Below are 17646 nucleotides of genomic sequence, written 5' to 3'. Positions count from 1 at the left end.
TTTGTTCCGTCCGTAGCTTTATGTAACAGTGAAATGGCACAGTATGTATGTATGTATGTATGTATGTATGTATGTATGTATGTATGTATGTATGTATGTATGTATGTATGTATGTATGTATGTATGTAATGTATGTATGTATGTATGTATGTATCTATGTATGTATGTATGTATGTATGTATGTATGTATGTATTGCACCCGTCCCTACACATAATGGCTCCGGCATGATATCTACAGGGCGTTAACGGGTTGGAATAAAACAAATAGGCGCTTAACTAGACTAAGCTTAAAGGCATACAGGGTAGGAGACGGATCATACCTAATTACAATGAGAACACATTCGGGTTAAAGTTTAGATTAATACAAGTGGTTTATTAGGCCTTAATGATGATGATGGTAATGACGCATTTATATACAAATGAATTACATGGATTATTATCAATTGTTGTTGTTTGTTATCGACTTTTAGTCGTATGTGATGGATCCGAGTATTATCTATCGCAGAGCGATCCATTATGACGAGATTCGAACGGGAAAACACTTATCATAGGCACTGAGGCTATGTGATATCATTGACCAATAGGATTAACATGTATGCAACGAATCTGAGCAATCCCTATACTAAACACACAACTATTCCCCAACGAAGTACCACGAAGGAACTCATAAAAATGTGGAACAAACGCCCGGGTTTGAACCGACCCTCACTTGTATACAATTCACCACCCCGATGGTCAACACCATCGGCAACTCAATATAATCACAACAAGATACATAAACCCTTAAAGAACACAAATTATATACAGTAAACACGTGAGACATCCAGCCTTCGGTTGAGCATTGGGGTACCAATGCCGCTGTCGGGAACTGAACTGACACCCCTTGGGATGGAAGTGGGACTCTGAAAACCCTAAGCTACATTATACTCAAGTGTGTAATGACAGTAAACTAACAAGTACTGGTAACAATCGCCGTGTCATTTATTAGCGACTACATCATTCTGGCGTGTTGAATATTTCATTATTAGGCGATTCTTCCGCCCTCATTCTCTTCAACTCAAGGCTCCCCTTACACGAGCGGATGAGCATACAAAAAAAACCAACACTTCTCCTCACTAGGTCAACTGCCCCCAGCCCCTGCACGGCGGGTGGTCAATGGCCTCGGCCTTCACAGGCATAACGCCCTTTCTTAACAAAACACCCCATCTCGGGGATCGTTCACTAATAAACTGAACTTCATTGTTCATTAAACAAAATTACATCGGCTCTCAATACTTCACTTCAATTCAACACACACATTCGTTTACAATATCCTGATCCCGCGACGCGACACCGGTTTCTATGATACCAATACTTGCATGATTACCATAACTACAATTTATTATTATTATTATTATTATTATTATTATTATTATTATTATTATTATTATTATTATTGGGTTCATCATTACACTATCTCCCTACACGACTTACCTGGAAATTAGACCATACTGCGTGATCATAATTAACTCCCTCGTAATAACGGTGTAATTAATCCATATCTAAATTGTGATTTCTCATAAAATCGTCACACGGTAATACAATTATGAATTAAATATTCCTCAATTTGCACTTAAATTGTGATAAGCCTGCCAATTAAAATCGTACACTTCCTATCTAAATATATGTCAGTGGAGGCCTGGGTGTCAGTTCCGAAGTCATATCTCGTAGTTCTGGGTGCTCACGGAATAAAATTACACTATTTACCAGCCATGCATTATCATCGCTGGACTAACTACAGCCTAACTTGAATTACTCTGAATTACTAAAAAATTGGTCTCCTGACGCATCAATAATTACAAGTTTCCCCAAATAAAATGATTAAGTCAAAATACTACTGCATGCAAACTTATCGTATTACCCCTTTATTTACAATTGATTGCTCAGACGTGTTACTAACTAAATAAAGTAAATAGAAGCTACGTGTATCATGGTAGCACATCTACATTACTGAAGTTACAATCTTTAACATTATAGCGTCAGATAATGATAACTGTTCCCCGCCCAATCTGATTACGTCATATTAATTATGATTGATACTCATCTCCATCTCGATGACCCGTTGTCAGCTCAGGGAGTCCATTGCTGGTTTAGTGCTGACCCATAGGCACCAAAGCAGTTACTGGAGGCACCATTCTTCTTTCCAACCGGGAGTCCATTGTTCTAGGTTGACGAAACCGCTGGCAGTATTCCTGAGGCACACAACACGTCACTATTTATTCCAAGATTTGTTTAGTTACATTCAGTGTGAACGTCCAGCCACGATATCGGACCTCACTCCGCAATCCGCGATTCAGTATCGGGTTCCGCGTACCTTTGTTACTACTCGACACAGTAGCGCCGTAGTAATAATAATAATAATATTATTACAAATTATATTTAATGTTCGCGACACGTCCCTGATCTTTAAAGTTTAGACACTAGCATCACGTCTATCCAATCTCTGCAATATTTACGCACAGTACGCGATTTCACTTGTAAATTAAATTGAAATTCACTCAAACAAAAGATCGCTGGAAGCTCGACGGCACGTAGCTTCGCCGTCTGTAAGCCACAAATCCCGACTGACTCTTCTCCCTTCCTGCAGTAGTTTTTACTAGGGAGCGATACCCCTTCCACTAATTTGTGTAGCGCCTATTCCCGGCGTACTCGAGGTAAAATAGTGCGGATGGTCGGTGACCAGTATCTAGTTGGTGCGATTGAGACATAACCACTCAATTATCCTTCGGTGAATATCTTTAAATTAATTAAAATATGTTCTGCTTCCCCTACCACACGGGGTGAAGTCCCTCCGTCGAGGACGTGTCATGAGACTAACCAGATGGCCCCAGTACTTTTCCACGCAGAAACAACACAGTATTCTTTCTTCTGCTGAAAGTTATCACGGAAGAGGACATTAAACACTCTAAATAAATGTCCCAGTAACATTTATCCCTTTTAAATCGGGAGATGAGCCTCTAATTCGAGTTTTATTAATTTTCTACCTCGTAGGTAAGTAAGTTGGCCAGTCCGATTCCAAGATGGCTCCTATATTCCGTTTCGAAAAAGTTAGTTTCCCCTCATTCTGTGAGCCTTGAGGAGGGATGTCTTCTCTCAAGTGATGTCACAGGGAATCCCCATTCGTAACCCCTCCCGGGTCTAAGTTGGCTTGGCTTCATCTGCGGGGCCCCCGCTACACAAAGGATAATACTGCGCAATAAGTCGCAGACAAAGAAATCTCGCAAAATAATTTTAAAATACACAATTTATCTATCTCAATGGTATGAATATTAATTAGTTCCGGTATGACCTTTATTAATGATATGAATATTAATCATTTTCAGCGTTCTTTCCCTTTAATAGCATTGCGTGCGTAATTACGGATATCGATATCAACCTAAGGTCCTTGGATCATGCCCCTGTCGGGTTCAGTATGTATGTATGTATGTATGTATGTATGTATGTATGTATGTATGTATGTATGTATGTATGTATGTATGTATGTATGTATGTATGTATGTATGTATGTATGTATGTATGTATGTATGTATGTATGTATGTATGTATGTATGTATGTATGTATTGAACTCTTTGGTCCATACTGAAGGATACCTACCTTTCTCACCTATCAGCAAAAGTTCATGACATTTGTCTCTTGGGTCGTATCGGGTTCTTCTTCACTTGCTGAGGTAAAGGTAGGTTTCAGTAATTCTAATCTATCTACTCAAATGAAAGGTTTGTTTTTAAAAAATGTTTCTATTTATTCAAGTAATTCCTGAAGTATTCTTGAGTTATCAACGGTATCATTTAACTCAATCGTGTCCACTGGACAATCATTTTTTACATAGAAGGTCAGAACACAGGTGTGAGCCCTTGACGTAACTGCCTGATGGGCATTCTTACTACAAACCATTGTCCCAATTATTAATTTAAGAAAGGAAAGTCTGGAAATCCTTAAATTCGGCTTCAGTGTGAGACTACATGTACCATCATAATGATTCTTTATGGTCCAGCTCTCGTAACACGAACCCTTGACTCTGGGTATAATTAAGGCAGTCCAATCGGTGTGTGCCACACAGTAGTTATACGGCATGGACCCTTAATTCAATCGACGTGACCTGCGACTATGTCATGGACCGACATCTAAACTTCTAAGTTACTTTAAAGTCATTGTGGATGATGACCGCAAGGAAAATGATTCTACGGTGGCACATGGCCCTACTCTAAGTCACTGAGGTTGATGACCCCCTGACCATCCAATTTTCTAAGCTGAAGGCTAAACACAATTAAGTTACATCGGTTGATGACCAAAGTTTCCACTTTACTACCCCCAGCACATTTCTGCTCAATCAAACAAAGTCAAATCATGCAACAACATCAATGCTCACTATACTTCGTGGCAGTAAAATCCATTACCTTCGGATATGTCCCCTTAATCGTTACGTTAACATTTACATATACCCCAGAAAATAAACTACGATTTCCAGAATGCATCTTCAAGTTATTCGCTTGATTGTAAAAATATTTCAAATACGGTTTTCACTGAATTTAATAATTAAATACATTTAAATGATTTAATGAAATCTTAAAGAACAACAAATTCTATCTCCGCGGACTAATGGTTTCTTTCACATGTCCCTACACAAGTCTTGACATAATTTAATTTGATCATCTCGGATGTCTATCGTTGATTCCAGTATCGGGAAAAGAACTATTACGTCATTCATGTCCAGTTTATATCTTGTTTCATGACCTCACACTTTAAATCTAATCTAACCCTAGCCATTCTTTACACTTGGATAACCCTAATAATTACGTACAAACCAAAGTAATTCACCGTATAATGTAAGCCAATTACGATGTCATATCTCGTCATAACATTTCATAAAGTTTGCGCACCCCTCACAGACAAACAATCATCAATACCATCGCTCTATATTTTGGACAACCCTGAATTTGGCTAACCTTGCTCATTATACTCTAAGTTCGTGGTCTCAAATGCACATTACAATCTCAATTAAACAAATTTACAGTATCTGATAACACACACGTTATTCCCGGATGAAAATTTCAACTAAATCCAACATTTAACGTTATCCCCTGCCGAGAAATGCAATCTCAATTCAATGCGTAACACACTCTGCATGTTCCGTTATCCGAGCGGCGAACGCCTATCAGGTGACTGCATTCTGCCCCAACCCTCGCTTGACAGTGATATGAGACATCTGTTCGTTCTACCTGACTGGCCTCTTAGAATGCAACCTTTAAACTCTCCTGACATAATTACACAAATATGATATTCTAACCAACAAAATGCACATAGGTTATACTTCAAAATGCCCACACTAATTGTACACGACGCAAATTAATATCGGCATGGATTCCCTACTTCTACTTTCCATCCCCAAACATAATACAAAATCTTCCTCGGGCTTCCACAAGTCCCGGCTTCATTGACAGGTCTCCAACACCTGATTCACAAATATCATCTCGACTCACACGACAAAACTAACCTCTGTTTCCCAAACTCACGACTATCACTGACAAAAGAACTGGAATAAAATCCTTACTAGAATCCACGACGTCTAATAACGCACAATGCTTTAATAATGAATAACTTCGCATAAAATGACATCGTATTTTAATAACTGGATTTTCACGAAAATGACTTACAAGTTTACTGGTATTATGATCACTCACACACGGTTTAAACGGACATAGAATACACTACACTCATGACAAATTCACCGACATGCGTTACTCAACACTACGTACAGCGCTTCCATCCGATTGAGAATGGGTAACCCCAGATCCCTTCTGCACCAACTCCATCAAAATTCCAATTGAAAATTTTACATCGAATGAACATCTTAATTTGACATCACAAAATATAGGCAATAAACACACGGAAATGACGATCTACACTGGACGTGATATCACTTCGAAACCCTATTTAATAACTTTTTACAAGATCATACGGCACTCGCAAAACTTCAGAAATTTATCCCAGTGGAAAATAAAACAAATGACCCTTTCTCGTCGTATTCTGACATATACAAAAACCACACAGGGGCGACCAACTGCGTCGTATATACCCCCTTCAAATACATATAATTTAGACATTATGAAACAAGATATAATAGGTGGTAATAGATGGTAAGTCACATACCTTAAGTCACGCCAGCATTCATCTTAGGGCTCACCTGTGACCCTGGCATTTTTATTTAGCCATTTTTACATTTCTGGCTGTACAGATCATTTTTGTCTTCCGGTTTCCTGGAAATAAAGCATTAAAAAAAATGCCATTCACTTGATCTTGTTGAGCGCACACGATGGATTGTAATTATTTCCGCACACGAATTACTTTCTTTATCAAATACAAATTTATTCGGTACCTTGACCGTCCTTTTTGGTACAATTATTTCCACTCCACATGGAGTCAAGACCCTAGCCACAACGGCTAAAATCTGTTGGTTGGACTTAGTCTACTTTTGTCATTAGATTTTACAGAGCAGCTCAACCCTCTGTCTTCAGCCTCGTGATACAAAATGCAGGGGCTTCATCATGGCGTCACTTCTTGTTTATAGAAACTACCCCCTCTCTCCGGGCATCTCCCTTTGCCGCCAAGAAAATTTCCGTAACTTTTCCGACTTAACTAAACTGTAATTACAAGTGTTTTGAAGGTGACTACATACTTGCTACATTTCCGGCGGTAGTGTTTATGGACATTTAAATTTTATACATATTCAATTATCTGGATAAATTACCTCATTTGACAGGCACTATATTTTGTCGACTTGACTTGGGTACGCCATACACACGCGCTCTTCTGAAATAGCCCACAAAAATGACTTAGATTCTTCCGCAGTCGACACGTGCGAATGACGTCACGTATCCCAGAGCGTGGGACAGAAGGTAGCCATCCCTTCGCCACGTGTCAACTCCGTGCTATCAAGAAATCGAACTCCTTATTCCAATTGACAATTTAATACATAATACACTTAAGGCACAAATGTCGTGGGTTCAGTATGTATGTATGTATGTATGTATGTATGTATGTATGTATGTATGTATGTATGTATGTATGTATGTATGTATGTATGTATGTATTGCACCCATAAGCGAATTTACGTAATTAATTTACAAATTAAAAGTTGAATATTTCGCATATGGGATACCACAGTTAGGCTGGGAATCTAGCAGTCACAAAGGAACTTTCTGGCGCCAGTTAGGCGGCGAGTAGAATCCACAAAACTCTCCTTAGAGCACGTCCAACTTGTAAACCACCCTGAGTACTCCTTCCAATAAATTTTATGACACCGCCTAGGAGTGGCGACTTTCTGTTGGTTCTCACGAGAAAATCACGCGTTGAGGCCTGACCTACTTAGCTAGGACAAAAGGGACAACGACAATACCCGCCAATCCTTGGGAGGAAATGGAAGTATCCACTTTACGAAGAGCGCGAAAGTCTCAGCCAATCACAAAATTCTAAATTTGAATGAACTGTCATAGCGGGAAATCTACAGTCAGTATTTCGCGATCTGAAGCCCGGTGTGGTGGTGAAAAACAGTGTCCTGATTTCTTTATAATATTTGGAAAATTATCAGTGCGAATCTGTGGTTAATTAGTGCCTAATTAATAAAATTTAACTTCACACGGAGGAGTAAGTGGGCCCAGCAGAATGAAGTGTCATGGCGGGATGGAGCCATTCACCGGAAGAAAATAACACCAGTGACGCGCGCCGTTGTGTGGATTATCCTGTGATCATTTCCCACGGCGCAATATTACATGTAAGTCAGACAAAAATTAGGGAGATTTGTATATAAATTTTGAAAATCTTAACCTACGGATGTACGATAAAGCGCTCCTGAGGGCTAGATCATTACGCCACATCCCTTCCACGGAACTATTTTCTAGGTGGGGGGAGAACCCTTTACAAAACCCAGCGACCAGGGGGTTGATTTCTCAGTGTTTCTTGAGATTCTCAGTGTGTCTTCAGATTTCTCAGTGTCTTCAGAATTCTCAGTGTTTCCAGAATTCTCAGTGAAGCTTCAGTTGACAGTGTGAATCAGAGCGACAGTGAGACAGAGTGCGACAGCTAATTTAGTTAGTCAGCTTTACTTTCGGCTGGTAAGAAAGTGATTAGAGACACTTGTAGGCATTTAGAGAAAGCCTTGTATTATTTTACTTGGGAGAGTAACACTTCAGAAATGAACACTTTAACAAACTCTTACTATTTATGCAGAGATAACGGGCAGGAGCTACACCTTCAACACTTGGCTTAAATGAGCTCACATTTCGAGTCGAGAGGAACAAGTCCATGTTTTCAGCATAATTACATAAAACCTCTTTAACCACGGGTAGTTTCACATTTTGTTATAAGCATAAATTTCTCCACAACATTGGAACTGTATTTAGCTTGCTTGACCATTTAATAAACTGTTTGGCAAGCGAGATGTTTACGGGGAGAAACTTGTAAAGGCAGACAGGGAGGTGAATGACTTTTCTTTAATGAAGGCCGCAGTGGTAGACCTTGACAAACAGTTATGTCCCGCTGGGGTGAATGTACGGTAAGCTGCTACGTAAACAAAGCTGAGAGAACGGTGGCAGACCAACAGGTGATTTCCAGGCTGGTAGCGGGTCGACCGTCTAACTTCACGACAGGAGTCTGCAGTGGAGTGCGAGAAATACGAGTGTTTTCTGTCAACGTAAGCGTGTGTTACGCCATGGCAAATATGTGTCACATTTGCGTGTGTAAAAATTTGGAATACCACATCAGCTTGAAGATGGAATTCTAAATTCACCATGACCGAGGCCGGAGGGTGAGTCAACATGCCTCCATCACACAGGTATGAGCATCAATAAATAATGTAAATAAATATGTAGGACCGTGACTAATCGATGATCAATGTAGCTTAAAGTATTGGGTAGGATTGTAAATAGTTCACATCTTTTAAATAATCATAATTGTAAATATAATAATAATAATAATAATAATAATAATAATAATAATAATAATAATAATAATAATAATAATAATCGAGTTATGTGTGCACTTTGTTTAGGTAGATGTTGTTTGCGTGTTGTTATGGATTGTTTCTGTAGTATGTCACTTTGACAGTTTAGGCAGCTATGATATTTGATCTACGAGTGTAATGCCGATTTATAAGTAATTTTTATATTTTCATCATGTTATTATATCGATGGTTTAGAGTCATATTTTGTTGGAGTTTTGATCTTGTAAACGCCGCCTCGATGATTTTAATGTTCATTTTGCTATTTTGCGCTTACAGCTTGTTTTATGTTGTCGGATCATCCTTCAGATGACCGCGTCTGATAGTACTTATCCCGTGTCTTCTGCGACGATTTTTGGTAGACGCGAGTATTTATTTCTGTGTAGTTGCGGTTACACATCTTTCAACATCTGTGTTTTGAGAGGCAATCTCGCCACTTTTTTTTATATAGAAACAGTGAGTGCCAGGAAACCATTGATGAGTCAGCTCTAATTTTTTTTGTGAGATGCGAAGCAGAGAATGATCAAGAGATCGAGCTAGATGATTAATGTCCCTGATGATCTACGTTGATAATGGAAATATGATATTTGGACCATGTCATGAACTGTCGTAAGAAGTCGTAATGTGCACGACAGATATTTTGCCCGCCGGATACGAGCGAGGCCGTGTTGTGAAAATAATGAATAATAAAGACGTCGAGAATTAATGAGCAAAGAGAATTGTGAAATGAATAATTTAACCAAGAGTGTTAAATGTGTTACGACATGGGTTATGATTGTAGGCAGAAGCCTGTATTTGTTTAAATAATTCCAGGGAAAGTAGATGCCCGGCAAATATGCTAGCCATTGTACAATGTGAGCAGAGCGACGAGTCAATGTATTTTTTTCCAATAGTCATGTAAAGTCATGGATGACATGAAATAACAGTTATTGTCCACAAAGGTTAAATAGTATCATGGCCAGACATTTATCGTCTGAGGTTAGAGATTGCCGTCAAATTCGCAATGTTTTGCTACTCGCAGCGGGGTATATTTTTATGGAGACTCCGATTTTATTTTGCGCATTCCATCCTTATTAATTTCCAGTAGGCCGCGATGGTGGGATCTAGTTTTGCTTATCATATTTCTTTCTGAGTGTACTTTATTACCGTTTATTTGTAGGACGTAAGCGTATGTGAATTATTTATATCTGATTTGATGTAAATAGATAGGTGTAGATAGGCTAGTTTTGATTTTTGTATTTTCTTTGTCGGAGCAGTGTTTCTCCATTTAACAGATTTAATGATGTAAATAAGATTTCAGATGTTAGGTTAATGGATCGTCGATTAGGTCACAGTCGAAACGATAGTAGTGGTATGCTCATACCAGGCATTTAAGTAATTACCAAACTTTTAAAATCCACTACGTTTTATTTAGAAAATGAAGCGATCTTTAATAAACTAATTGTACAAACTGCCGCAATGAATGAGGTAAACAAGATGGCATCTGCCTCCATCTAGTGGTGGTACCACAAATCATGAGTTGATAATGAAATGCAGTTAGCGGCAAATTTAATAGAAATTTTAATGTACAAGGATCGCTGTCATTTAAAATGTTAACATCAGGCACTTGGCCTAATCTTTTGGATTATTTTTAAGCAGTCCAGTCTATCACAGATATGCAAGTGAAGTTTAAAAATTAGATGAGTGGTTGTAACACTCAGATTGATGTTTCAATAATTTATTGTTTAATCATGAGGTGTTTGAATAAGACAATGGTTATGTAGGAAATGAAGGGTGATGTTCATGGCTGTTTTCTTCGAATTATCCCTGATGTGATACACTTGGTTAGTGCAGGCCATGATTATTTTAAAGTTGGGTATTTTACCAAATGAGCCACATGTGATAAATATTTGATAACTCCTATGAGTCAGTGGATTGATGACGTAACTAATTATTTTATTATGATTCAACTATTTTAGTTTAGTTTGAGAGATATTTTCTACGTAATATAATTCTGTATTTCAATAAGGTGGTCTTTCTGACCAGAGTTTTAAACTGAGTCATGTTATTAACTTGGAGACAGTGACAACATAGTCTGGAATTATTTAATCAATGTGTTTGACCTTCAGTCAGTTTATTAGGCAGATTATGGTGTTAGTGTAAGGCAGATCTTCAATCTTTAATTTTTCTTAGTCTCATTTATTTCATTTGTTTACATTTTTTCACCAGTCTAGTTCACTTACATTCCTTTTGGCACTTTGCATTTTTATTCAATAAATCAGTCTTTTATTTAAATTTAATTCAGTCTTTGGGTACCGTCATTTTTTAGTTAGTTTACCCCCATCTTTTCATTTCCTCACTCCTTGATTCGACGGGTGGCCTCTCTTCGGGGATAGCGGACGGTCACGACTGAGGAAGAAGAGTCTACATGCAGCGGTGAGTATGATTTACATGTCATTTATTACAGGAGCAGCCGGCGCACAGAAGAAGGAAGAGTTCACCGCAGTTGTTGCCTTGAAAAGGGCACAGTATGTATGTATGTATGTATGTATGTATGTATGTATGTATGTATGTATGTATGTATGTATGTATGTATGTATGTATGTATGTATGTATGTATGTATGTATGTATGGTCAGTCCTCAGCCCTAAGGCTGGTTGGTTCCTGAACAGCTCCGCCATCAGCTGTCATAGATGGCCTAGGCATCACTGAAGAGGCGTACTAGGGAAATGAGGTGTGAGGTAGTTCCCCGCTGCTTTCTTCACTGAGCCAGAAGTTGGTATTATATATCATTTTGCCAAGCCCACTGAAATGCATGCATCAATCGACCCTATGAGCAACATTTTCACACCATTCATAAGGAATGCCATTACTAGCATCACTAATACCTCAGTCACTTTCACATTGTCAAAGCCAAGCATAAGACTGAGACAGGTCAATGAAAGTAACATAATTGCTGAAGCCTAGACCAGAAGACATAGTGCACCGTAAACACCAGGTCCCGCGCCCGGCTCCATGGATAAATGGTTAGCATGCTGGCCTTTGGTCAAAGGGGTCCCGGGTTCGATTATCGGCAGGGTCGGGAATTTTAACTATCATTGGTTAATTTCGCTGGCACGGAGACTGGGTATATGAGTCGTCTTCATCATCAATTCATCCTCATCACGACGCGCAGGTTACCTACGGGAGTCAAAACAAAAGACCTGCACCTGGCGAGCCGAACATGTCCTCGGACACTCCCGACAGTAAAAGCCATACGCCATTTCATTTTACTAGATCCCGACAGCAAAGGCATAGTGGTTAAATATTTCGATTATATCCTTGATAACTGGACTGCTCCTCTCGTGTTCAGAACACGTTTAAGTTACTGAATTTTAAATTATCCTCAGGGATCATCCGTCCTTTATTGGAATAAGAAGGTCCCTGTTTCATTAAATTTTATTAATGATTATCAATCACGTCTGGCCGCCATGAAAGTCAAGTCGTTCTATTTATTTATGTACCGTGGAGGAATGTAACCACAGGTACCAGAGACACCTAGATTTGATTTGGAAAGGCCCCAGCATAAGGAATTAATGTTCTCAACAACCTAGGCGGTGACCGCTGGCTTGATTCATTTCATGTTCCAGAGCTCGCGTAGGACTCATTGGTGTGAGTTACTCGCTCTCAGGGAAGTAAATTCACAGAAGCGTTTATGTGCTTAAATATTTATTGGTAAATGAAAGAGCATGACTTCTTTGTACTGTACTGAGCATCAGGTGAGTTTTGTCCTGAAACTTGGGATAGTCCGATCAGTAATCTACAACTTAAAATTAATAATAATAATAATAATAATAATAATAATAATAATAATAATAATAATAATAATAATAATACGTGCTCGAAAAGATGATTAAGACCCGGCGGACAAAATTGTTAGAAGCTGGTTATAGTCCTCTGAGAATGGGAACAAAATCTAAGGGGATCATGATCGACTGTCTAGCGTTTGTTGATAACATCGCCATTCTGTCAAACGATGTAGAAACTACTAGGATGCAAATCGATCCTCTAAAAGAAATCACTGAACAAACTGGCTTGCAGATATCTTTAGAAAAAACCGAAGTAATGGCTAACATCAAAGATGCCCCAGCAAAACTCCAGACCAAATACGGGAAGATCAACCGAGTGAGATAATAATTAAAAATGGACTGGACAAAGAAGCTCTTAAGGAACGAATACACAAACTTGAAATAGCCTATCAAACGTCGCTCTCAATCTACAAAAATAAATGCATGGCCCAAAATACTGAACTACATTATGAAACTGTTCTGAAGCCAGTAGTTATGTATGCAGCCGAAACCCTATCCTTAAATGCTAATAAAGGAGTCCTCGAAGAACTGGAGAAAAAAAAGAGCGCAAATTCATCAGAAGTATCATGGGATCCAATTACAAAAATGGCATTCATTATTTAAAAATCCAACAAAGAAATGTACAGTAAAATAGATAAAATTACAGAAACAATCCCTAAGAGACGGGCACGATGATACGTTCATCTCAAACGAATGGTCGGAAACAGGCTGACTAAATAGATGTTTCACATTTTTGACTCCAAACCCAAAATCACAATGCCCTGGTTTATGAACACCAAATAAGACCTCCAAATGCTGCATATAAAACCCAAAGGCGCCTCCAAAAGAGATCACTTCCGGAAGAAGATACTGACGAATGGGCTATACCGAGACAAGCAACCGGAAAGAAGACAAGGTACCACCTGGACAGAAGAACGCAAGCTCACAGAGAATGAGGGAATTCTGGGCTCAAAAGAAAGCGAAGTAAACTTCCAAATGTAACAAGACTTAACGTGGTCCTGAATGATCCCAACGAATAATACCTACACCTACAACAAGGAATGGGGCTAAACTAAGGCATCTAGGCACTGTTGTTAAACCTGATCAGAAACATCGGATATGACTGGAAAAAGTGGGCTTGAAGATATAAGGAAGAGAGGAATAAAAAATGCCCAACAAATTCTAGACCCAAATGTAAAAAATGGGGAGAGGTGACTCAAATCTCAAAAAGAATTGTATAAAGAACAGAAGGAGTAGCGGAATTGACGAGGAAGGAAGAGAAGAGTACTGTTCTATGGACATATGTTGAAGATGAACAATAACAAACTGACGAAGCGGGAGACAGAGCCGAAATGGCTTCGAGAAGTGGCGTTGGACTTGACTAAGATGGGGATTACGGATGATAATATAATGGAGAGTAATCGATTTAAAGAACTCGCCAAAAATTTCGCGGTTTCCAGAAGACTGGATAAACACTAGTGTGAAAAGGGAAACTTCGCACCATGAGAACAGCACCCTTCCAAAACCATAACATACAGCACTTTCAATCAGTTCGTCTAAAGGTGGAGCATTAGGTCATGCCAAGTGATGAGGTGTAGTTGTTCTATTATGATACGATTATAAAACAGTAAAATTGAGAAGAAGTATACGGTATATATCCTTAATACTTGCATATTTGTTGCGTAGCTGAGTGGGATACGTATCCGGAAGTTAGTCAGACCACAGTAGGCTCAGTGATTCGAGTCCAACATTGCTTAAATATTTTTGCTTGTACATAGAGCTTCAATTTTGAAACACAGGTTAGTTCTTGCTCCATTCCACCAATAAAATATAGCGATAGGCAAACCACAGCCTACCAGCAGATCGGCTATCGGCTTCATAAGAAAAATATGTGTCATTCTTATCCTCATTGTTTGCTTGTTTATTATCCCCATATTAATGTTTTGCTTGTTATTAGCTTTGTGGAAAAATAAACAGAAATAGTCATCGCTACGTCCTCGACTGAGGTTTCCTTAAGCCATCATTTTGTGTTATTTGCGTAAATAAAAGGACCTATATTTTCAGCAACTGTTTCACCTGGTATCAAATAATATTTGTGCACTGCATTGTGTATTTTGTTGCTAATTTGCCCTGTCTTCTCTAAACATTAATCAACATTTTAGGCCGGCAGTGTCCGAGGACGTGTTTGACTCTCCCGTTCTGCAGCTACTTTTCTCGATACACCCCATAGGGGTTGGGTACTATACCACTTTGTGAGTTCGCTGTCGGTGTAACTGTAAGTTACCATCCGGGCATTTTTGTGGAGCTGAAATTGAAAACCATAGAAATCCATTTCGAAGATAGACGACGGAGGATTTTAATCCACCTGTCGCACGAGTAAAGCAGGAGCAGCGCACTGAGCTAACCTCTTCGATTATTATCATAATTAATAAATTCCCAGCAGGTGTCACACTCCTATAGTTCGTGTTCTGTTTCTCTAACTTTTCTCATATTAACCCTCATAAATAGTAAATAATTTGAGCTTTCATTCGAAAAAAATTGATAATTTCTTATCATCTTATAGTATTTTATCCACACAAAAATACGGCAAGTTTCCTCTTTTTAAGGTAATAGAATGTGTCCTAAAATTCGGTTCCGTAACTGAATTGTCAGCGTTGAGACCTTCGGTTCTGACGATACCCAGATACTATTCCCGGCCTGGTCAGGAATTTTAATAGCCTGTGATTAATTCGTATGGCTCGGAGACTGGGAGTTTGTGTTTGTCCCCACGCTCTCCTCTTCATATTCCGACAACACACCACACTATCAAGAATCACAGAAACACGCAATTGTGATTACAGCTCATCGCATAAGGTTGACTTCAGGAAGGGCATCCGGGCGTAGAAAGGCTTGATGATGCTTGTTGTTTTAAGGGGCCTAACATCGAAGGTCATTGGACCGGCGTAGAAAGGGCCGAATACACAAGTGCGACACAGTTCGCACCCGGGACTCTACAGATGTGGGAAACGTGGTGGAAGAAGAATGTGTCCAAAACTTGCGAACTTACTTCTCATCTAAACACAGCGAGTAACGATTCCATAACACTTATTCATCGGATGCCATAATGGCTCAGAAAAAATTGAAACCGCAGAAACGAAATATTTAGTTTCATACGTTTTTGTCAGGAATGTTTTGTCTCTGACAGTTTCTCCTCTTCCGTTACGCGCCCAGTATTAATCATGAAAGAAGAGCCTCTGACAATCTACGGACGATCTGACAGGTCACAAACAAGCCGTACAGTGTTGAATAATTATCAGTAGGAATGCTAAAACATTTTAATTCTTCGAACACAATTCATTGTCCTCCTCCACAGTCCTTAATTCTTTATAGAGTAACGTTACATCTCACAAGTTGACTTTCCTAAGTTGATCCCACTAGGTCTAGTGGTCTGGGAACGTGTGGGAAGTCTTCTGGAGAGATATCCCTACAATAGACCGTAGATAGTTTGCCATAGAACTTCTTTGTAAATTCTTTTCGTTAACCTTGTCCTGTGCTACAGTCTTCTCTACGATCCAGTTCTTCTGGTAAAATGCCAGGAGGCAGGCTTGACAGACCCGCTGGTTGAGTCTTGTTCGGATGCTCAGATTTTTCGGTACAGACAAATTGCTTGGATGTTTTAGTCTAAGAAATACCGGGAATGCGCCTGTACATCCAATTCTCAAGGGTCTGCAGTTATATAATACTGAAATAATGCTATTGGTATTACGTCTCATTAACTACTTTTACAGTTTACGAAGACGCTCAGGAGTCGAACTCTACCGACACGAGACTGAGTATCTGACCATCTTCATATACCAAACACGGCACCATGAAGTCAGAAGGGCAACGCCCTACCGTCTGAGCTATTCAGCTCTAACGAAAACATTATTAAACACAGGCCGAGAAGATAAATTAAACAGTTGCGGGTAAAATCCTCGGCCCAACAGGGAATCGAATTCAGGACCCTCTGAACCGAAAGACGCATTTCTGACCATTCATCCAATGAGTTAAATTATTATTATTATTATTATTATTATTATTATTATTATTATTATTATTATTATTATAGCGGAATATTTATCCTTCATCTATTCTTTGTTTCAATTCAAGTTTGCTTTACGTCGCAGCGATAGAGATAAGTCTTATGCCGACGATAGGATAGGAAAAGGCTAGGAGTGATAAGGAGGCGGTCATGGACTTAATTAAGGTACAGCCCCAGCTGTGAAAATGGGAAACCACGGAAAATCATCTTCCGGGCTGCCGACAGTGGGGTTCAAAACCACTATCTTGCAAATACAATCCCACAGCTGCGCGACCCTAACCTTCATCTACTACTCAAACGTACGGGATTAACGACTTCAGGCCACTGATCCACTATAAACGAAGGGATATTAAAGAAGGCATGTTTTCCATATTTCCGTGTGTTTTAATTCGAATGGTCACTTATGCATGAAGGCTCTGGCCGGATCTCAACTCGATGTGGTCATTGTGATTCACGTTAAGCCCGTGTAGTGATCTATTGGCACCTGGTTCTCGTGATCTGTCGATACATGCCCAGAACTGCTACTCTTGTATCTATAATCCGCAATCGGCAATGCCAAAGTTCCTTCAGATTAGCGGTACAACATCCATTACGGGATTAAAAGATATCCCCCTCGATCATTTGACTAGCTCGTCTTCTTGGTGGAACACAATTGGCTCCTGCAGTCAATAAACTACCCCCTCCCTCCTTTGGCTCTCAAATGAGCTTTAGCTGTAACCCCAGTTGGCTGCTATATTACATTTTCCTT

This window comes from Anabrus simplex, chromosome 7 (assembly GCF_040414725.1).
Source record: "Anabrus simplex isolate iqAnaSimp1 chromosome 7, ASM4041472v1, whole genome shotgun sequence".
Taxonomy (NCBI): domain Eukaryota; kingdom Metazoa; phylum Arthropoda; class Insecta; order Orthoptera; family Tettigoniidae; genus Anabrus; species Anabrus simplex.
This window is presented reverse-complemented; position numbering follows the sequence as displayed.